A 24,093-nucleotide genomic window follows, 5' to 3' on the forward strand; every position below is an offset into this window, starting at 1 on the left:
AGAGGAAAGGAAGGAAGGACAAAAGGAGGGGAGAAAGGAGAGAGAAAGAAAGGTTGCTTGGTACAGTGATACAAATTGCTCTAAGGGCCTCCACGTCCCCTGGTTCCAGCACCTGGGGCCCAGTGTCACAATTGCCATGCTAGGTATGTCCAGTTTAGGAGCAAAGAGAGGACTTGGGGCTGGTGTTGTTCTATGATTGTAACCATCTACGTTTTCATCACTCTAGCCTGGGAACAATTAACTCTAGTCTGCTCTTTTTTGCCTGTGTATGTGTGTGGTGTGCAAGTGTATGTGTATTCACATGTTTGTGGGAGCACTGTGTGTGTGTGTGTGTGTGTGTGTGTGTGTGTGTGTGTGACCCAAGGTTGACATCAGGTATCTCCTTACATTGCTCTTCACCTGGGACTTGCCATTTCAGCTAGTCTGGCTGGTCAGCTTGCTTGGGAATCCCATCTCAGCCTCTTGTGTCCTGGAATGCCCATCTTATTTTCACATAGGTTCTAGGGAGCTAAACGCTGGTTCTCATGCTTGCACAGAAAGCTCTTTCATTACCCACTAAACCATGTCTCCAGGACCCTGACCATCTAATCCTACTCTCTGTTAGGCCTCAAATCCAACCTGGGATTTAACATATCTCTTTAACATATCAAAGTGGACATGGCCACCAGGTTCTTCCTGCATCCCTCAGTCCCTACCTGTCATAAGGTATGGCTGCATACCCAGTCCCCTACCCTGAACTCTCCAGCCCAGGGGCTGGGCTGTCCTTCCCCCAGCTGCCCTTCCCATATATTCCAACCATTTTGTTACTTGTCTTTTTTGTGGACTCTCTTGGCCTAGGCTGCCCCTCTTGGTCAGAGTTCCTATCCTTTCTCCCCTCATCCCTGTCCTTACATGGCCTGGCTCAAGCCTGGACTCTGAACTCTCCTAGATGGTCCTACCTCTGACTATGCGCTCCCTTTCATCTACAGTAAACTCTCTCCTCCACTATAGGAGCAGTCATATCCCTTTTCTTTTCATTTTTTTTAATTCACTCTCCAGAGTAGGTTAACAGTTAAAATATACAACTCAGTTCCACTCTGTCAATAGTTTAGGTTGTTCTCTTTGCATTTAAAGTAGTAGAAACAATTATTATGTTAGTATAACCTATATACTCCTAAGGGAGGGGTCAGAGTCATCCCAAAAAACTATTTTTCCTGTAAGGATAAGTATATTAATGTTGGGGAATATTATTTTAAGCTGTATGACTTTTGTTTATGCTGTATTTGTTTAAGTCTGTGAGGCTGTGTTATTGTGCCTTCCTAAAACACTTGGTGGTCCTAATAAAGTGCTGAATGGCCAACATCAAGGCAGGAACAAGGATAGGTGGGGCTTGCAGGCAGAGAGGATAAATAGCAGAACCGAGGAGGAAGCAGCGGGAGAACAAGGAGAGAGGCATCAGGGGCCACCCCGCCACCCCGCCCCACCCCGCCCCCCCAGTCACAGAGTAAGGAGAAAAGTAAGATACACGGAAGAAAGATAAGAGCCTAGAGGGAAAAGGTAGACAGATTAATCGAAGATAAGAAAAGCTGGCTAGAAACGAACCAAGCTAAGGCCAGGCCTTCATAACTAAGAATAAGCCTCTGTGTGTGATTTATTTGGGAGCTGGATGGTGAGCCCCTCAAAAAGCTGAAAGAGCCGAAAAAGCCAAAAGAGTAATGCTTCCCATAATATTTAGTTATTTTCTTCATTGGCATGATGAAATACTTGACCATAAGCAACTCAGGAAAGGATTTTGGTCGGCTCACAATCTGAGGGAATCCAGTCCACCACGGTGACAAGATGTGGCAGCCAGGGTGTGTGGTTGCTGGTCACACTGCAGACTCAGTCAGTTGGCAAAGAAGGAAGAATGAAGGTGCTTTCCCCTCTCTCCCTTTTTGTTTGGTACAGAGACCCAGCCCGTGTTATGTGCCACCTCCCTTCAGAATGGGTCTTCCCTCATCAACAAAATTTCTTAGAGCCATCTCATAGACACAAATATTTGTTAGGGTTTCTATTGCTGTGATGAAACACCACGAACAAAGGCAGCTGGAGGAGGAAAGGGCCTATTTCATCTTATACTTGGGGGTACCTATATCACTAAAGGAAGTCAGGGCAGGAACTCAAAGCAGGGCAGGAGCCTGGAGGCAGGAGCTGATGCAGAGGCCATTCTGACTGGTTTGCTCCTCCTGGCTTGCTGAACCTGTTTTCTTATCCCACCCAGGATCATTAGCCTAGAGATGGCACCACAATGGCTGGACCCTGTCCTTTAAATCACTAATAAAGAAAATTCCCTGCAGGCTTGCCTACAGCCTGATCTTATGGAGCATTTTCTCAAATGAGGTTCCTCCCCCTCAGATGACTCTAGCTTGTGTCAAGTTGACATAAGACTAGCCAGCACAACACATCTAGATAATTCTAAATCCAGTCAAGTGGACAGTGAAGATTAACCAGTACAGTAAGGAGTGAAAGTTGGAATGCAAGCTGGTTGTGCAAGATCAAGGCCTGGATGAGCTACAAAGGAAGAGTGTTTTAAAAAGAAATTAGCATTTGTTGTTTTGTTTTTTGAGACAGGCTGTCCTGGACCTTACTCTGTAACCAGGCTGGCCTCAAACTCAGAGATCTGCCTTCCCCCGAGTCTCAAGTGCTGAGATTAAAGGCAGCACCACCACTGCCCAGAAGAAATTAGCATTCTTAATAATTATGTCATCAATATAAGTTTAGGGGGCTAGAGATCACTGATGAAATGTCACCAAGCTTCAGGCCATCCCCTGCTTGTTGCCCACCCTCTAGTCATAGGAATTCATGTCTATATTTGCTTCACAGAGCCTGCCCAACATTTGCAGGCTGGGGCAAGAGTGCAAATGGAGACTTGCATGCCATATGCTACATTCTTAAAAGCTCTAAATCTAGCTAAGAAGCTGTAATATAAAATATGTTATGTCCTATTGCCTTGAAAAATGTATCTTTAGGAAAACCCAGAATAGCAAGTTTGAATATAGAATTCTTATACTCTAGTTTTTGCCGGCTTTCCCTAGAGGACCCCTCTGTGTTTTGTGAGATGGTTTGCTGCTGTGACAAAATACCCAAGGAAATCAACTTAAAGCAGCAAAGCCTCAGGGCTTCAGAGGATTCAGGTGAAGGTCACTCGGCTCCCTCAGTTCCACTTGCGCTCCGCAGAACACTTGTGTGAATGTATGGTAGAACAAAGTTGCCAGGAGAGGGGAGAGGTAGGGGGTTGAGGGGACGACAGAGAGAGAAGGGCAAAGAGAGAGGAAGACACAGAGACACAGAGACAGAGAGACAGAGATAGATAGATAGACAGATAGATAGATAGATAGATAGATAGATAGATAGATAGATAGATACCCCTCCAGGACTCACCCCCAAGACTTGCTTTCTCCAACTAGTTCTACATCCCTATTAGCCCTCGAATCCATCATTGGATTAGAGCCCTCCTGATCCAGTCACAACCGAAGGCTCTACCTCTAACACTGTCCCCTGAGGCCCAAGTTCTTGGGAAACATTTGAATCCAAACACTGGATCTACTCTCCCCCAACTCTGCCCCGTGTGTTAAAAACACCCCAAGTGTACACATGTCATTCTACATCTTGATCCAGAGACAACAGGAAGTGAACTAAAACACTGGTCATGGCTTGAGCATAGGAGACCTCAAAGCCCACCCCCCACAGTGACACACTTCCTCCAACAAGAACACACCTACTCCAACAAAGTCACACCTTCTGATAGTGCCACTCCCTTTAGGGGACATTTTCTCTCAAACCACCACAATATTTAACAAGAGCCCTGGAATTGATGACATTTGGTCTGAGGAGAAACTTGTTTTGGGGGCAAGGGGTTCATGGTCCAGCTGGGCAGCCCTGGCTGTACTTGAACTCCTGCCCCGGTCTCCCCAGTACTGGGATTACAAGCATGCACCACTACACTTGCCCTCAACCAAGCTTTTACTGTAATGAATCCATTTGGTAGCAACATCTCAGGGTGGCGGTGTATAGACCCACCTGTGTGCAACTGCAGGAGGTTGTTTGTGTTTTCTGTTATAGCAGCAGTTCTCAATCTGTGGGCTGTGAGCCTTTAGGGTCACACATCAGACATCCTGCATATCAGATATTTACATTATGATTCATAACAGTGGCAAAGTTACAGTTCTGAAGTATCAATGAAATAATTTTATGGTTGGGGATCACCACCGCATGTGATTAGGAAGGTTGAGAACTACTGTATTATGAGACCATGTCCCATATAAAACCAAGCTAGTTCCAGAGTTGCATTTACCCTGGCCCCCGTGCCTGCCAGGCTTGGCATATACTGAATGAATGACTAGTTGGGCCCACTGATGGCCTTATTTCTCCCACAGCCTCAGAATGGAGTTCTTAGGCAGTTGTTATAAATTTGTGAGTATAACATGCCTCTCTCAGCCCACATGAACCCTTCCCAAGGACTCTGATGCCACTGGGCTTTGAGCCTGAGGGTGAGAGAAGGGTCAGAGGAAGGCCTCATCCAGCTCTAGCAGGTGAGCTGAGAGGTGAAGACCAGGCGAATGTGAGTCCCGATAATGTAGAGGCTTTCAGAAAACTTCAACAAGTCAGAAAACAATACCCCCCTCCCACATCAAATTTTCCATGTGCATGGAGGTGGCAGAGGGAAGGGAGGAGAATAGGCCTGGGAGACAGAGGCTACATTTGATGCTGCCAAGAATTTATATGGTGTTATGGTTTGGAAATGAAGTCTCTCCTAATGATCTGTGTGTGGAGACTTGGTCCCCAGTGCAGGGTAGGATGGGCCTTGAAAGATGAATAGATCATGAGGCCACTAATCTCATCTCTTCTATAAACCATTGGTGGGCGCCTGCTTCCAGGAAGTAGGTCACTGGGGGAAGGTGTCCTTAAAAGGTGTTTTGGGATCCTGCCCCTTCTGACTCTTGCTTCTTGGCTGCCATGAGGTAAGTTGTTGTCCTCCACTGTGTGCTTCTGGCTTTGGGACAAGAAAACGAGGACCAATACCTTTGGAGCCATGGACCAATTTTTCTTTGGATATTTCATCACAACACTGGAATTTTAAAAATATCCCATTCCTTTCTTGACTTCAGCTTTCTTAGGTGTCAAACATCAGGGAGATGACTCAGTCTAAAACACTTGCCATGTAAGAGAGAGGCCTGATTTGAGACCTCAGGCTCCATGTAAAAAGCCATGTACAATCCATGTGCACTCACAATCTTAGGGCTACAGAGGCAGAAGCGGGAGGATCCCTGCAGCTTGCTGCCCAGCTAGCCATGCTAAATCAGTGAGCCCCAGGCTCAGTGAGAGACCCTGTCTCTAAAAGTAAGATGGAGAATGATTGAAGATGACACCTCACGTTAACCTTTGACTTCAACGTGGTGACATTTTGTTTATGATCTAACAAATAAAGCTGGCCGGAAGGTCAGAGTGCAAATCTAGTCACACTAATCAGCCATACAGGCCAAGCAGTGGTGCCACACACCATTAATCTCAACAGCCACACTAGTCAGCCATACAGGCCAGTGGTGGTGCACACCTTTAATCTCAGCACTAGAGAGGAATATAAGGTGGTGGAGACAGGAGTGCAGTGTATTCAGTCTGCAGTCACACTGACGACAGGACTACCCTCTTTGGTCTGAGCCTTGGTAGAGGTGAGAACTCTCTAGTGATTGGCTGCTTTGCTTTTTTAATCTTCAGCTTGATCCCCAGTATCTGTCTCTGGGTTTTTATTATTTGTGCTACACTTCAATATGCACATCCACACAAATGTGCACACATAAACACACCATATGATACAAAAAATGAAAAGCACACTAAAATTATGAGTATGAGTTAAATGGTCCAAATTCCCTTTTAGTGCCCAAATTCTTAGTTGCATGGCTCTGGTTAGTTACGAAGCATTCTGATGCCAACAAAACTAAGTCCTTTCTTTCCTCTCAGGTATAAATGAACCTTATTTTCTAGGTGCAACTGAGAAAGCCTTTGTCCCAAGTCCATTTGTCCAATCACCAGTGATGAGAGTCCTTCTGCTCATTTCCAGTAGCCAGCCCGAATGGCCCTCCTCAGCTGGGTAGCCAGCTGCAGGCTTTAGCATGACTGAAAATTTTCTTTCCTTCCACACTAATTTAACTGAGCATTCACTGTTTGTGTGTGGGGGGGTCCACTGATGCTCAGAGGGTCAGGTGGTCTGAATCTCAGAGGGTCAGGTGGTCTGATACACAGAGTGTCAGGTGGTTACACATATTTAGACATAATTTAGACCAGGAACTCTGGCCTCAGCAGCCTACCTGTATGTGCTCCCTCCATCCCCACCACTTCCTTTTTCAGGCAAGGCAATTAAGGGGTATGTTGTGGGATATTTTGATTGCACTCTGACATTCCCCAGACTGTCCCAATAAAGTTATACCTTGAATTGGTGTGGAGCCAGTGACTAGCTGACCAGAACTGGCCACAGAGCAGCCAGCAATTTGGATAGAGAAGACTCACAAGAAGGAAATGGCGGGGACTAGAGTTTAAGCTCTCTTGGTTCTGGGATGAGGGAGGAGACATGTCTCTGGCTACAAAGCAAGGTCAGCTCATTGCCACTCAGCCTCTCTGAGCTGGCAACTTTTCACCCCAGCCTTTGACTTCTGAGCCTTATTGACAAATGGAACAATAGAGACTTAATTTAAACCTACATATGGTGGCTGTGGCAGAGCCAGGGCCATGGGACGGGAACCCCTGCCAGGCCCTGGACTGATGGCTGGTAAGGTGCTGACTGAGGGGCCGTGGAGTGGCACATGATAATTAAAATATCAAGAGATTCATGTGCAGCCACTAGGCCAACAGAAATCATCATGGGGCATCACATGTAACAAATCTTTTTCTGTCCTGCCAGCCAGCTCCCAAGTAATGACAGAGACCTCTTATTAATTATAAAAGCTCAGCCTATAGCTTAGGCTTGTTCCTAACTAGCTCTTATAAGTTAAATTAGTCCATTTATATTAATCGACATTCTATCACGTGTTGTTACGGCTTTCATATTGTACTTCCTGTTTCCTCTCCTTGTCTCTTGGCATCTCTTATACTCCCATATTCTTTCTTTCTCTCCCCAGAAATCCTACCTATACTTCTTGCCTAGCTATAGGCCGTTCAGCTTTTTATTACACCCATCACAGCAATATATCTTCACACAGGGAGCAGGGTAACCAGCTCTAATGTATTGTAGATGTCCATTCCATGCCCTGCTCTGAGAAATTGTTACAAGCTGTAGAACACTCACTGTGCCCAGAGGCAAATACAGTCTGGGCAGTAGCTAAACAGACAGACAGTTCCCCTACCTGTCTGCTCGTCACTAGCTGGCAGTAGCTAAACAGACAGACAGTTCCCCTACCTGTCTGCTCGTCACTAGCTGGCCAGGGAGACTGAGCTTCAGGGCCGTTGGGGCCGGGATAAATATCAAGCCGGTGTGGCCCTGAGATGATGAAGAGGTGGCATTGCTGAGAGGACATGGTGAAGCAAGCTGAGCACCGGGGTGGCTCCTTCCCCCTAAGTACCTGCCGCTGTCTTTCCTATCTCCAAGTGTGCACTGTAATTCCTCTTCCCCCTTTCCAGCCCCAGTGGCCAGCTCAGGTGTTTCTCAATGTGACCTTTCTCTCTCTGGTACCCACTCCTACACTCCTACTTCTCTGTGTGAATGCGTAAGGCCTTGGGGATGTGGACACCTGAGGGCCTCTCACCTGATCATTAGAGGTGAATACTGTTCTGCTTCTACAACAAAACACTCCAGATAAGGATAAGTAGTGAAAATTTACTTCTCATAATCCTGATATCTGGGAAATCCAAAACCAAGCTATGCAGGTTTGGTGCCTGGTGAGGCCTGCTGTGTGCTTCAAGAGGGCACTTTTAACAGTGTGTACACACGGGGAAAGGCAAGGTAAAGAAGTAATACTTGTTTTGTAAAACTCTTAATCCCATTCATGACAGGGATCCTCTTGGTCTAGTCACCTCCTAAAGGCACAGTCTTTTAATATCTTTACGCTGAAGATTAAGACTTAACATGAGTATTGGAGGCTCACAAACACCCAGACCATAGCATAAAGGAATGGGGAAGGGCTTCCATGTCCAGGAGGGCAGTTCCGGAGGTTTGTTTTTGTTAGTCTTGGCTGTTTCAACCTTAGTTTCCCTTTCTGAAGCGCCTCTCTCCATCTCTGCCCCAGCCCCAGCCCTGGCCAAAGCTCTTCCTACAAACATAGTCCATTTCCTGTTCCACCAGGATATAAGCAGTGGCTTTGCCCTTTTCGGGGTTGTTTGCCACAGTATGTAGTGAGTGAAAGGGTCTATCCTCTGCTAAGGGAGTATCAGGGCTCTGGCAGTCAATTGGGCTCAATAAAGAGGAACAGAAAGGCAGGAATAAAGGGTTGTAGAGAGCACGGGCTGTTAAACTTCCTGTGCCACTGAAAGATGAACTCAAGGTTTGCTGAATGGTCAAAATGAGCTGTTGTTAACCTTTTGGTTGTTTGTTCATTATCCTGCCTAAAGTTCTGTTTTGTTTTTGAAGCCCCTTTTCACAGTGTATTTATAATAGACACAGTTGCTGAGAAAACAGCACTGATTCTTCATTCAGGCCCTCAGGCCCTGACTAGAAGTAAGAGGAAAGCCTGGTATCCCTGCTCTCAGTTTGTACCTGTCTCTTTTCTCTCGATACTTCGGGTCAGACTCCTCCCTCCCTGAGCACGGGCAGTGAGAACATTCAGGAGTAGTCTGGAGATCACTGATCCAATGCATTTGCCTGCCTTCAAGACCGAGGTGCATGGGTTGGAGTAACTGAGGCCTGCTTCTTGTCTGCATTTTAGACAACCCCAAAGGTGCCTGAAAGTCTCCAGTATCTGCCCTCAACACTGTCCCGCTGTCACCTTAGAATCCAGAAAAGGCAGAGCTTTGAGGGCCGATCAGGCTGTGATGAGCTCAGCCGCCAAGCTGGAGCAGCTGTCTCGTGGGAATCGGGTTGCCCCTCAGACAATGAGGACTTTTCTCAGCTGTCTTGCAGAACCAGACCTGAGATAATGATCAATCAGACCACACTTTGACCAAGACTGTTCCATTATGCATACTCTCGCTGCCCATTCTAGTGCTTCCTCTATTTTAACCAGTGCTTACCCTCTGTCGTTCCCAGATTTGATTTAGGAAAAGATTTGGTGATTCTGGTTAAACTCCCTTCCTGTCTTTTCACCATTACTTACATAAGCTTTCTTTTGGACCTGACATGTGGAACCTCCGGAGGTGGGCCTCTGGCCTAGGGTTCTGGTTACATAGTCTAGCAACGCTGAATTAAGAGGGGGAGCAATCATAAAATTTTTAATTGCCTAAAATGTATAACTAAAGGAAAAGATCCCACACTCTGGCATGTCTTTTTCTAAAGGGTCATCTTATAGAATATTGTTGTGCCCAAAGTCTGGACCCCCCCCCCCCAAAAAAAAAAACTACCAAGAGACAAGATCTGATGCAAAAGCAAAGAGTCTTTTTAATTTAATTTATGAGTTAACTCAGGTCCTCCATCCATCAGACACAGCAGGTGGGATAGGAGGGATCCCTGGCAGCAGTGGGGCAGGGCTTATATTGGGGTAGAGCAAAGGGGTGTCTGGGGGGGTCTGCTGGTTGCATAGTAACAGTCTCAGGATTGGCACACCTCCAGGCTGGGGGAATCTGTCCTGAGTTGATTGGTCAGCTGCAGCTGCAGAAAGGTTGCTATGCCTGGAGGCCGTCCCAGGGCCATTACTACCTACTGCATTCCACTAAAATCAGTAATGCACATCCAAAGCCCGCCAGCTAACTTCTGATTGGTTCCTTAACAAATGTAGGGTATCGGGCAGTTTCTTCCCATTAATTAGGGCATGGTCTGAGGGCTCAGTACATCTTGCTGAGTCAGGGTCTTTTCTGCAGCCTGTCATGGCTGCCAAAGCAGGGCGCTGGGCTCTTCAATATGACTTGGTAGCAGTTTTTTTGTTCAGGAGTATTTAGCTGGACAAGACTTAAAATATTTATTCTTGGCTGTGGGGAACACGGTTCCTGGGCCAATAGTGCTGTCATCATTAGGAGTTTGTTAGAATGCTGGTTCCCAGGTACCACTTGCACCCTGGAAATCAAATCTTCATATTGTCATGATCCCAGGTACTCTGTAACCATGCTACATCCAAGGTCTAAAAGGCAAACTTGCTGACCTATGAGACTGCCCAGTACATTTTAAGCTCTACAGTACCTGACTGGCTTCCATTCTCAGAATCTTTGCACATGTTTGGAACAGGTAAGTCCACTGAGCTGTGCATTTTAAGGAACTCCCCCAGTAACAGCCAAGGTTGGGAACCATCAAAATAGTTCATCATCTCTTTCTACTGATAAATGGTAAAATGGCCTGCCCAAACTGCTATCAGGTTGACATCAGGACTCCCTACATAAAAACATCATCATATTATCTATTAAGGGCAATTAAATAGACTATACTTAGAGAATGTATCCCAAGGAATTCATATTGCTTTAGTCTAGCTTTTGTTATAACAAAACAACTCAGATCAAGAGACTTAAAAAGAAACATCGTGATCCTCCTGCCTCAGCCTCAGGGTATCTAGGATTACAGGCCTGTACCACCAGGCCTGGCTCACACTCCTGGTTTTTAAAAGCAGACATCTGAAGCCCAGAGAGTCTTCACTGGACACTAAATCTTCTAGCACTTTCATCTTGTCCCCTTATTCTCAGCCTCCAGGGCTATGAGAAATGTTGCAGCACCCAAACATACTAAGAATTGACATTACACTGAGCTAAGTTGTAGGTAGAATACATGTTGGATAGATTTTGTCAACTGGCACAAGCTGGAGGAGTCATTTGAGGAGAGAAATTCTCAACTGAAAAAAATGCCTCCATAAGATTGGCCTGCAGGCAAAGGGGTCAAGACTAGGCTGGTGAAACCCAAAGAAACAACTGACCTGAACAAGTGGGGGCTCATGGACACCAAACTGATAACTGGGAAACCATCAGAGGACTGATCCAGACCCCCTGAACATGGGTGTCAGTGAGCAGGCCTCAGAAATCTATGGGGCCTCTAGAAATAGATCAGTATTTATCCCTAGCATAGGAATGGGCTTTGGGAGCCCATTTGACATAGAGGGATATTCTCTCAGCCTAAACACACGGGGGAGGGCCTAGGCCCTGCTCCAAAGGATATGACAGACTCTGAAGATCCCCCTCAGCATAGCTGAGGAAGGCCTCAGCATCTCTGGGGAGCAGAAAGGGGTTGGGATAGGGAGTTAGTGGGGCAGGGGAGGAGGGGAGGGAGAGGGAACTGGGATTGACATGTAAAACAATCTCATTTCTAATTTAAATAAAAATGGAGGGGAAAAAAAAGAAAGAAAAACTGACCTGCAGGAAAGTCTGTGGAGTGTTTCCATGACTAATGATTAATGTTGAGAGGGCATATCCCAACATAGGCAGTGCCACCTCTGGACAGATGTTCCTGCTTATATGTAAAAGCAAGCTGAGTGAGTCACGGGGAACAAACCAGGAAGCATCATTCTTCTATGGCCTCTGTTTCAGTTCCTGCCTTGACTTTTCTCAATGGTAGACTGTGATCAGTATGTGTAAACCAAATAATCCTTTTCTTCCCAGTTGATTTTGGCCACCATGTTCATCATAGCAACAGGGAACGAACTTGGACAGATACCAGGCTTACAAGACACAGTCCACCAGGAAGACATTTGTAATCTGGTGCAGGAGATGACAGATACGTGGTCTCCTAGAAACACATTCAGGAAAACAAGACAGTTTGTAATAAGGGTCACGTTAATTAAGTAGAATCCAGACGCCCAGCCCCATTAGACTTACACTGGATAGTGTAAGTTCTCATCTTGATAGGATCTAGATTCACCCAGGCACACCTGGGAGGGAGTTTATTGAATAGGTTAGCCCCGGTGGGAAGACCAGTCTTAAAAGTGGTAGGTATCACTTCCTGGCTGGAATCCTGGACTGAGTAAGGAGGAGGAAGCCAGCTGATCTCATACATTTGATAGAGTGCAGGGGTCTCCCTCTTTGCTTTCTGTATCCGGCTCCTACCTCCTGTCCTTGACTCCCCTGCTGTGGCAGACTGGACCCTTGGACTTTGGAATAAACCTGTTGGCTTTAATTGCTTTGGTCAGTGTACTTTATCTCTGCAACAGGATAGAGCAACTTAAGACACCTCTTTTGAGAACAGTTTGAATGTCCCTTTGGTTTCTCGAATCATGAATAATTAACTTCCAATACATTTAAAACTTGTATAATAAATGCCTAAAGTCTGATGCAAAGAAGTAATTTGTTATTTAAACAAATGGACGTCTCATTCTATCGCTGCTCATTTACGAAGAGGGCTCATAAAAATACTCATTTAAAAGCCACTGTTATGGAGGAGCTGGGTTTGGGGGTCAGTGGTAGAACACGCATTTAACATGTTTAAAGTGCCAACGGCAAGCCCTAGCACTGCCAGAGGAAAGTCGCTTTTATTGGGACACTTACAGATGCAGACTAATGCAGATATTAACATTCATCTGGAAACCCCACTTCGGTTAATGGAAGTAAGTTCTGACCCTAACAAAAGCTCTAGTTTTCCTGACTTTTCATGGGGTTGCATTTCTAGAAGGTTTAGTGTATATTAAAAGTGTGTAAACAATGCTTTGTATTCATATATAAAAAGAAACCAGACTCTAGGCTTAGAATTAAGCATAGGCTTTTCACCTCCTCTGGAGTCCTGCAGCATGTTACAAATGGGCTAGTTTTTTTCTGAAAGCTGTCCAGCATCATCCCTGCCACTGAGACCAGCAGTGCTCCATCCCAGCACCCACCTAGCAAAACCCATATACACTGGGAACACACTTGGAGGGACAATAACAAGACTCCAGGCAAGCCAGGACAGAGCAGAGCTGCAAACTTCCACCAGCCCAGGATCTATGCCTTGGGGAATTTCTGAAATGTAGATCAGAAGGTGTGGGGCAGGCTTTAGAATCACCATCTCTACTGGTCCCCAGACCAAGGTTAGAGAGATTAGAAGAAGGAGAAATAACCTTGGGTAGATTTCACAAAGAAGGGAATATGAACAGATCCTTGAAGAAAGAGGGGCCGGGAGCTGTCAGCCTCTCCTGACGATTAGCTGTGGGGAGGTGGGAGGGGATGGGGGTGGTGGCCATAGCCCACTGCCAAAGCCAGTGAGTAGCCTGGAGCCAATAGCAGCAGTCCTGCTCAGCTCCTCGCTGTAGGGGTTGAGTCTGGCAAACCCCAGCCACGTTCATTTCCTTCAATAAATCCAGCAGCTTCCCCTTTGATAAATACTGTCAGGGCTGGAACATGTGGTGCTAACAAAATATGGTTTTAATTTGGGACCCGCTGCACTGGCGGTTAAATACTATGTGCATACAATAGCAGCTTCACAGCCAGCTTAATACGCCGGGGCTGCAAACGGCCAAGCCCATGAGGATTCAGCCATACACATTTGCTACTCTGAAAAGCTCCCTAATAACCGTCATCAATTTTAATACTCCAGGACTTCTGGTGAGCATGGAAGCTTTTTAACTAAAGCCATTTTTTTTTGCTTGTGCATTCAGTACAACCACATGTTTGTTTTCCTGGTATTTTATACCCACTTATTGTCATATGTTGTTTGTCATTCAGAAAATAACATGCTGTTTTAATCAACAACTCAACACTGCATTCAAACCTGATGGTCTGTAGCCTCACGGTAAAGGCAGGAGGCGGGTGGAGAAGGAAGACGGGGTTGGGGGAGGAAACCAGACTCGGAGCTTAACAACAGACAGGCTTGTTGTGGCGGCCTCGGTCCTGGGAACAGAAACTCAGCGCCTTTGTCAGGCTGAGTGAGTCTGTCTTGGAACAGCCCAGGAAAAGGAGAAAAAAAAACTGGCTGAACGAGTTTCGATGTGGCCCTGGCAGTGGACAGTGCTGGTAACTGGACCTCCAGGAGAGCATGAATAATGAAAGAAGCGTGTGGCTTCCAGACTGTGGGTCACAGGAATGGCCTGAGGCCATTGCCCAACAAACCCAAGTTCCCAGTAACTGTAATCTTACCGGGAAACAAGGCTGAGAAAGAGGTCAGCGACAGGTGCTCTGGGGGCAGTGGGCAACAGAGAAAGTGAAGAGGTTTGCTTCCAGGAGTGGGGTTCTCTCCAAACCACTTCTAGGAATAGGGAGGGAAGTGAACTGGGTCAGTCCATTAAAAAAAAAAAAAGCACGAATCAATAAATAGGATTTTTCTACTATCCTGGTGGCATATGCATGCTGCATTCAAACATCACACACACACACACACACACACACACACACACACACACACACACACACATTTCTCTTCTTATTCTTGTGAACTTACTAAAAAGTTTCTGCACCCCAATAAGCCTCTCCACCGATGCAGCAATCCAAATCAGACCAAAGCAAACCAAATTTTAAAAGCCCACATTTAATGGATACAATGCTCCCAGATGGCCTTCCAGCCCCTCAGAGAGGAGATGGGAAAGGGGAAAGAGAGACTGCAAAACTGAGGGTGGGGGCAGTATGAATTCCCTGTGGGAGTGGTCTTGAGCGTCTTTGGGGGAGAGGTCATCATTTGGCAGGCTTTCTGTGGTGCAGCAGGATATGGAGGGAGATAGGGGAAGGGGCTTGGGTGGAGCGCCCATCGTAACACTTATTTTGAGAGGACAGCCTGATACCCCCCTGAGCATTTCCCAGTTATTATTTTTCATCAAGGGAATTTCTAAGGTAAAATCCCTTTGAAGGAATCTTTAAGGTCTGGTATGAAATTTTTTCTTTTTCATGCTGGGGACTGAATTCAGGGCCTATTGAGTGGTGACACCTTTAACCCTTAAGCTTTGTGTGCATGAGCCTGTGCATTTGTGTAACTATTATGATACCGAACAGCATTGCCAGAGATACTTTTAATTAATTAATAAGTTAATTGTTCTTTGTTTGTTTTTCGAGACAGGGTTTCTTTGTGTGGCCCTGGCTGTCCTAGAACTCGCTCTGTAGACCAGGCTGGCCTCGAACTCAGAGATCCACCTGCCTCTGTCTCCCCAGTGCTGGGATCAAAGGTATGCATCACCATGTCCACCTCTAATTTTCTAACACAGGGTCTTGCTCTGCAACAGTTCTGACTGTCCTCAAGCTGGCTTTGAACACATGGCAATCCTCCTGTTTCATCTCCTAAATTCTGGGATCGCAGGCACATCCAGCCATGCATGTTCGTCTATAATTAAGGTAAGCCTTTTCCTGGCTACTTAAAACTACGCAGTTTAGTCGAAAGGTGTTTAGGCACAGTCAAAAGGACTGAGTGGATAGTGAGACTCCCAGGGCACTTGACAGAAGTCTCTGGAGTCCTCTACATTTTCTCTGGAGAGGGAGAGAAAGGTCCTCATCTACCCCAAATGTATTGGGTTGGAGCCTCGGGATTTCAGGCAGGTGAATATTAGGAGCATTGCTACCTTTGGCACTGGCTCCTTTTTTTCTTTGTATTCCTCACTAATGGAAAGGATTAAGAGGAGTGTGCATAGTTTATCTAAAAAAGAATTCAGACTTTTAATAGTATAGAGATTGTGTACCATTAGTTGGGGGGGGTGTTCCCACATATTCATCATGGTGATGAAATGCTATAGGGACAAGAGGTCAGTAGGCATTTAATCCAAATGAAATTTAACAAGTGGAACAAGTCTCTAATTGGAGGCCTGGATTCCACATTAAAAGCCATTCTTCACCTGATACCTTTTAAAGGTACCGCGGTGGTATCTAAATTTCATGGATTTCACTCACTGCAGATCCCCAAGCACACTAACGGAGAAGCACTGGTCCAGCCCAGCACCTGAGCCCAGACTGAGAGGAAAAAGTCAGCATTTCTTTTTTAGCTCTGGATCTCTCTTATGTATAAGCATGTAACTCCCTCCTGGTACATTAATTCCATGTACCTCCAGTGTCCCTTTTAGTGAGCTGCTGCAGTTTCTGCACTAATGGGTCTCAGCCTTTCTAGTAACTAAGAACCAATGTTTTCATTATGGAACACCCCCCTTCACCCACAGTTCCAGAGGGTCCGGTGTAATTGAACTCCTCTGGATGTGGGTGGTGCATATGGGCCCTGCCTAGGCCAATTCTTTCATCCCATTTCATGGCTGTATGATTCATCTAGACAGAGCCTATGAGAGATGGTGGTTTTTTTCTGGGCACTTCTGGGAAAGAGGCTCTCCCTCATTTTTGTTTTGGGCACCTGGGAGAGTGGAGATTCTATCATGCCCTTGGGGCCATATTAATTCTAACAATGCAGGAGATGGATCTGAAAGCTAGAAATGAAAACAACAAAATCTCATCATCAGCTAGGTATAGTGATGCACACTTTTAATGCCAGCACTCTGGAGGGAAGTGGAGGAGACTGTGAGTTCAAGGCCAGCTGGCCAGTCAGGGCTACACAACGAAACCTTGTCTCAAAAATAAAATAAATTTACGCATGTATGAAAGTATCACAATAAAAAAAATAAAAAAGTGTGTATTCTGATAATACTATCCGAGCCCTGCTCTACCAGAGAACCAACCCTACCGTGAATCTGAACCTAGGCCATTCTATAAATAGTGTTATTAGCTAAAATCATGTCAGGTTTTCTATTGCTTGCAATTAGAAGAGACACAATAACTTCTTGTTCTTTCTCATTAACCCACATCCAAAAACACTTTTCAGAAAGGATCATTCTCTCTAACGTATATGCCTGATGGTGTACACCTGGGATACCAGCTATTCAGGAAGCTGAACCTGGGATGCCTGGGCTATGGTGTGAAGTCAGGGCCAGCCTCCTCAATTGAGTGAGATGCTGTCCCCAAATAAAAGCAAACAGGACTAGAGGTAGCTCAGGTGTTCAGTCACTAGCACTGGGGAAAATGACAACAAAACAAGAAACAAGAAATAGAACCATGCAGACAGAATAGTTCAAGGTATGAGTCCTCAAGCAAATTTCTTAGCTTCAACTATCCATGCAACAAATAGTCCCTGAAATATTTGTTGCAAAGGAACATGCTAGGGAAAAAGGTGGCTAACTATTTCAAATAAACTCAGTATTTTAGTACCCAGTTTTGGTTATTCTTACCATTTCCAGGTTCTAAATGAAGAGGGTTGTTCTATTTATTTATTTATTTAATTTATTGTTCATCGAGTGCAGGCTCTCTAGTCAAGGTGTATGTGTGAGGTCAGAAGGCAGTGTGGGGGGGGGGTTGATTTTCTCTTCCTATCATCCAGTGGGGCTCAAACTCAGGTCATCAGGCTTTGACAGCAAACACCTTTACCTGCTAAGCCATCACACTGGCGCTCAATTCCAACTTCCGGTAATGGAAGAGGGAATGTCATTCAACTAACCCTCTTGCCAAGGACAGTCATAAATTCTGGGTGTAAAACAAAATAACAACAGAGTATGTTAGAAGGTCCTGGAAAAGAACTGACATAGTTTGGTTCTGCAGACTGTGCTGGAGAAACATGGAGCCTGCAAAGAGAATGTGTGGTGCTTCTTATGGTGGATAGATATCACTTAGGGCAACAGTTGGCAGTCTGACTGACTTCATAAAGTCAAAATATTCTGTGGCAGTTATCTAACTTCTTGCTAAAATAAAAGTCAACTGCTTTCTGAGAAACTTCTAAAATCTCTTTAACTTATTACCCTAAAATTTCAGTATGCAAAAGTTTAAAAAATTACTAGTTGTCTAAATAAGCAGGAAAACATAACTCATAGTGAAAAAAGTAGCAAATAAACACTTACGGATAATCCAACTGTTCAAATGAACAGACTTAGACTATGGTAAATATGTTAAAGAAATTAAAGGAAAATATGCATGGCATGCAGTAGGTGAATAGAGAGAATATTTCAAGGGATGTGGAAACTTACAGAAAAAATGCCAGGTGGGTGTGTCTCTCAGTCAACTTACTCAGCCTGCACAAAGGACTAGGTTCCATGTCCAGCACTTCATAAGCAGGGCATGGTGGCTCATTCTGGTAGCCCCAGCATTCAGGGAGAAGAGGATTAAGGAGTTCATGGTCGGTCTAGGCTGGGAAAAGAGTTGGAGGTCAGTCCGGGCTAGATGAAAACCTATATCATAAAATAAAGAACCAAGAAACCCTAGGAACTGAAGAATGCAATACTCAGTGTGATGTCAGGAGCCATGTTGAGCATAACAAATGAAATATAATTGTACTTGAAGACAGATCAACAGGTATTATCTGAGGGGAGAGAAAAAGATTAAAAGAAAAAGAACAGGGCTTCTATAACCTGTGGCTTATCAGCTAATGTGCTTATAAGCTTATAAACTTAAGTTGTCCAAGCTGGCCTTGAATTCATTCTATAACCCAGCAAACACTCAATCAGTGATCTTCCCACCTCACCATCCTAAGTAATAGGAACTACGAACAGGGCTAAAAAGTTTCAAATTGAATAAGAGACAGCTGTCCCAGGAGACTCCACACACATTCCTTCCTTCTTGTTTGTTCTTCCCATGATCACTGTCTTTCTTCTTTGAGGTTTTGTACATAGGGTCTCATTATGTATCCCAGACTGGCCTCAAACTCATGACTTTTCTTCCTGGATGCTGGAATCACAGACATGTACTTCCATGCCTGGATAATGGGTACTATTTCAAAGTTGGCTCCCTTTAAGTTTCCAGAAGGCTGTTGTGATGGGGGATGCCCATCTGTATGCTGTGAATATATGTTTCCCTTATTGGTTGATGAATAAAGCTGTTTCTGCCAATGGATAGGCAGGATTCAGCCAGGCGGGAAATCCAAACAGGGATAGAGAAGGGTAGTCAGGGAGATACCATGCAGCTGCTGAAGAAGTAAGAGGTCCCAGCATCACCATTAAGCCAAGACTCCTGGAGATACACCGATTAATAGAAATGGGTTAATAATTAAGAGAGAGCTAGCCAGTAAGAAGTCTGAGCCATGGGCCAGACAGTTTACAATTAATATAAGCCTCTGCGTGTTTATTTAGGAAGTGAACAGCTGCAGGACAGGGTGGGACAGAAGCTTCCATCAGCAAATGGCAAGAATTTCCACACAAAACCTGACAAAAGTTTAAATGGGTTCTGGATGCACAGAAACAGAGTCACACTGGGTTTCCTAGTCTCAAAGTCTCACACAGGTCATGGTACAGAGACACTGTGCCATTCAGGCTTGAGCACAGCACACTGTGTGGCAGATTAAGCTTTTACTCATATAGACAAGAAATGGTTTATGGGCAGTGAGCTGCAAGCTGCTTGATGTCAGCATAGACTGGAATCAAGATGGTGAGTGCAGCTCCCACAGCTGGTGGTAAACACACTCTCCACCCCCCCATGTTGGAAACCCTAACTGGGTAGAACCAATCACTGAAACCTCTGCTTTAATCCTAGCCATGCAATTTAACAGACTAAAGAATAATGTGGTCAGAAAAAGATAGAGATACACAGTAAAGACATATTCAGATGAAAAACAAAACCTCTAAATGGTTTACAGTGTGTTTAAAAATTTACATAGGCTTTCGAGAGAAAAGAAAAATGAGAGAGTCCTTAAAAGAAATAGAGTAGCAGGGTATGGTGGCGCATGCCTTTAATACCAGCACTCGGGAGGCAGAGGCAAGCAGATCTCTGTGATTTCAAGGCCAGTCTAGTCTGCAGAGTGAATTCCAAGGCAGCCAAAAACACACAGAGAAACCCTGTCTCAAAAAATCAAAAATAAAAATAAAAGAAAGAGCAGTAAAAGCCACCTAAAGATGGAAAATACACAGATAGTTTGGATTCCGTATGTTATTGTGTTGTCTTTGAATTGTTTGACTGCTGAGGAAGGAACAACTGCTACTAAAAGACATTTAACTATAAATGCTGCTGGATTAATCAAACCTATACATTTTGAAAATGCCTGACTTCAAAATGTAAGTCTAAGGATGTGTTACTTTGGAAAAGAGGTTCTGCTTTTGTTTGCATAGAAGATGAAAAGCTGTGGATTCCTTTCAGACTAACATGGTTTGATCAAGCAAGGCCCCTGAAGTAGTGGCCCAGATGATCCAACATCCAAAACATCTGAGACCATGTAGCCTCACAGACCACACAGGCCATGTGTGTGCATCTATGTCTTCACACATGACAGAAGGAAGAAGCAAGAAGACTCTTCCCATAGTTGGGAAATACAAGGCCTCCTTCAATTTAATCTGATATAGCTAACTTACATTGAGCTATCAAAAAATGATCTTAGATGCTAGCAAAGTCATTCCAGATAAAGTATGTTTAAAGACCCTCAAGCCAGTGTTTCTACCCAGCTTTCTAAAATGGAGCTGTGATGGTGGTGGGGTTGGTCAGGCATTACTTATTTTTGTAATAGTGAGGTACATTATTATTTAATGTCACTAAGAGGAAGCTGGCAAACCCATAGAGTCATTCTTGAAACTGTCTGCATCATGGGGCTTTCCCTACTACTAGATGTTTTTCTATCTCCTCAGAGGGAGTTGAGAATGTCCAGCCAGCAATTTGGATGCTGAGGCAGCTTGTAAGCATTTTAGGATGGCATCAAGCATGGTGGCTAGGGCCAGGCATGTGGTACACATCTATAATTCCAGTGCTTGAGAGAATTGAAAGTTCTAAGCATCCAGCACGGACTATATGGTAAGTCCATGTCTTTAAAAATCAACTAAATAAAAACAGGCAGGTAGGTAGGTAAGTAGACCAATAGATGATAGATAGGTATGTAGGTAGGTATGTAGGTAGGTAGGTAGGTAGATAGATAGATAGATAGATAGATAGATAGATGGACAGGCAGATAAAATGTAGACTCAGTGTACTACCTGGAAAGTACCCAGGGCTCTAACCATAACAAAATTCAAAACAACCATAATGCAAAATGGGAGACAAGACACTAATTTTGTTAATCTGGAAATGATTAGAAGAGTTGTGGTTGAGTAGTCTCCAGATGGCAATGACTTCTAACATAACTAATCTAAGCCAACCTGTTTCTGGTAGAGTTCTTCGGACTGTGTTTTTCATGCCCAGTTGAATTTGCATTCTAAGTTAGCCGATCTGCATTGCCACACGGCACACTTCCTGGAGAACCAGTGGGGCAGAATAATAGCAGACACTTGCAGTATGTTCAACAACAGAAGTCACAAGCTGGAGTCTGGGAATTGGCAATCGTTACAATGAGACATAAAAGACTTGGGAAGGAGGTGAAGGAAAAATTGGTCAGTTCAGTTTACCATTTACACACCAACCTATTTCTCCCTTTCCTTTCTGAGATAAGGTTTCATTATGCGTTTATTTCTCTTAATGTTAGCTGCAGAATTGGTTTATTGTTGTGTAACTGAAAGTCTTGGAAGCTAGTTCTGTTACATGTCGTACCCTTTGTGGGCCTTCAGTTGGATTCTCAGTTGACTTGCCCAGTTCGTACCTCAGAGGGGGAGTGTGGATTGAGAAAAGGCAGGTAAAGACGCTAAGAAAAAAGACAGAGACACAGGACAGAGTTAGAGGGAAATCCAGTGAATACTGGATGCTTCAAGTTTATTCTTCACCATTCTTAAATACCCCTACCAAAGAGGGGAACATGGCAAAAGACTTCTGTATCATGTACAAGGAATAAACAGACTTCCTTAATTCTCCAAGCATTAGACTCAATTTCTCGTTATCTGGCCTAGAGTGTCAAGAGTGTCACACCTCAGACCAAGTCTGTTGTTATTTAGATAAGACATCCAAGACCAAGATCAAACAGCCTACTGTAGCCACGCCTTAAACCTTTAGGTCTTATGACTTACTAAGGACAGTTTTGAACTCTCTGACCTTGAGCCACTATGAAGCAGAACCATCTTTATGGACCCCAATGGTGACACCAATTTTATTAGTAACAGTCATTTACCCTGCACATACCTGGTGACCTTGGAGACACCCCAGGTGTCTATCAAGTCCATTCATTGCCCAGATGTGCTTAGCATGGGTGGAAAAATGGAGTACATATCCCCAGAAAAGTGAGGTAGAGGTAGAAGAGCTCAGAGAAAACTACTAGGTGACTATAATACAAAGTTCAAGGACAAATGACACATGAGAGAGACAGGAACAACCCTCCCACTGTCCCGGGGAATGCTTGCTCTAAGCAAGCTTTGGTGGTGGGGATGTGGGGATGGTGGGGGTAAGGATGGTGGTGGTAAGGATGGTGTGGGGAGGTGACGGTGGTGGTGGTGTAGATGGTGTAGGGAGGTGGTGGGGATGGTGGTGAGGATTATTTTTAAATCACAGTGTTTGCCAAACTAAGAAATAAAAAGACAAAAGTAAATATCACACCAGGTTTAGCAAACAGTAGTTCAAAGAGACCCAAGGTCAGTCCTGAGCATGGAGAAAATACTGCTGGTTAGGCATTGTTCTCTGGGGCCAGACTGCACAGTTCCCGAAGGACATGAAGGATACCTATCTACCTTAGCAAAGCAGGGACTGTGCCTTTTGGACATAGACTGTGACTCAGAAATGGTTCTAATGGTCTTTCTTTCCACACTCTGTGACCGCACATGCTCCAGGTGACCATTTTGCTGTCTCAGCACACATCAGGGGCCTTGATATCTTTTCTCTTTGGGTGCCTTTGTTTCCTTGCTTGAGTTGGAGTTGTCCTTACCCAGGGGGCATTGTTCTTCTTGCAAGCCTGGTGCTGCACATCAAATCAGGAAGCAAGGGTGCTGTCTCTTGGGTCCTGGTGCAGTCTCAAGACATTGCTGTCGAACGGCCTCCCCTCTGAACCCCAAGCCTTGTCCTTGTTCACTGGCCTGGATTTACTCTTCTTGCCAGAGGTCTTTACCTAGTGGCTCTCAGCATTTCCCCACGCACCACTGGGAGAAGTCGCTGTACCTAAAGCTGACCTAGCACTGTTCTCTCAGTTCTTAATTCTTCATCACCTCTAGCCCTGTGGAGGTGATACCGGGTGTTATTGTTTTGTTTAAAAAGAAGAAAGGAGAAATGCTGAGACATGAGACATATTGACTATAAGTTTATTATAAAGCCCGGCAGAGTAGGGAGACTAAGAGAAGAGGAACAGGGTAATGGCTGACCGCCATGGTCGGTCGCCATAGAGAGACAGAGAGAGAGCATAGGTGGGAGACAGAGTAGAGAGAAAGCAGAGACAAAGCAGAGCGGGGAAACAGAGAGAGGAAACAGAGAGCGTAAATGAGCAGGGACCTGTCTTTTAAAGGGGTCCTCTGCACCTGCGTGTAGACTTAGTTCCCATGGAACCTTAGGCTGTCCAGGGTACTGCCTGTTCCACCAGGTAACAGGGGCAGGCCAGCATAATGCCTGAACCTTTCACCATGGACCTTGTCATCTCCTAAATTGCGGGCTCTAACCACCATTCCCTGCCATTCTCTGCTTGCCTACCTTGCCATACTGAGGCCCCTAGAGCCCCTCACACAATGCTCTTCTTTATCCATCAACCCCCTCTGCTTCTTTTTGAAGCCATGCTAGGGTCTGTGGTTCTGTGGTTCATTATGTCAAACGCTGTCTTGCCATTACCCTAAATTCCCTGCTCTGTTTTGTTCTTTCATCATAGCCACCATATCTCAGAATTTAAATCTCTTCCTAGGAAGCAAAGTATGCCTAGAGAAACTCCCCAGTCTGGAGGACCCCCCGAATGCCATTGATCCTGCCTCTTAAACCACATTTACTCCAGGGATCCCATTGTCCTTTTCTTTTCTCTCGTCCTTCAGTCCCTCAAACTCCATTTCAAATGCTGATGCTCCTCTGAAGTTTGAACTTGGATTGCACCATTTTCTTTGCCAGTGCCTCCCCCCCCCCCCCCCCCCCCCCGGCAAAGAGAAAAATAGAAGCCTTTGGGCAGTAATTACCTCACTTCCTGCCACCCGAACCCATGAGCCACTCTACCCATCATTTGTTTTTACCTCCTGACACAAAGGAAGTAACGCTTCTCTCCCTTTGCAGGCCCATTCTCTTCCCCACGCCATGGATTCTGTGGTGGATTGAATAATAGTGGCCCCCACAGGTTCATAGATTTAAATGCTTGGTCACCAGGGAGTGGCA

This window comes from Cricetulus griseus, chromosome 2 (assembly GCF_003668045.3).
Source record: "Cricetulus griseus strain 17A/GY chromosome 2, alternate assembly CriGri-PICRH-1.0, whole genome shotgun sequence".
Taxonomy (NCBI): domain Eukaryota; kingdom Metazoa; phylum Chordata; class Mammalia; order Rodentia; family Cricetidae; genus Cricetulus; species Cricetulus griseus.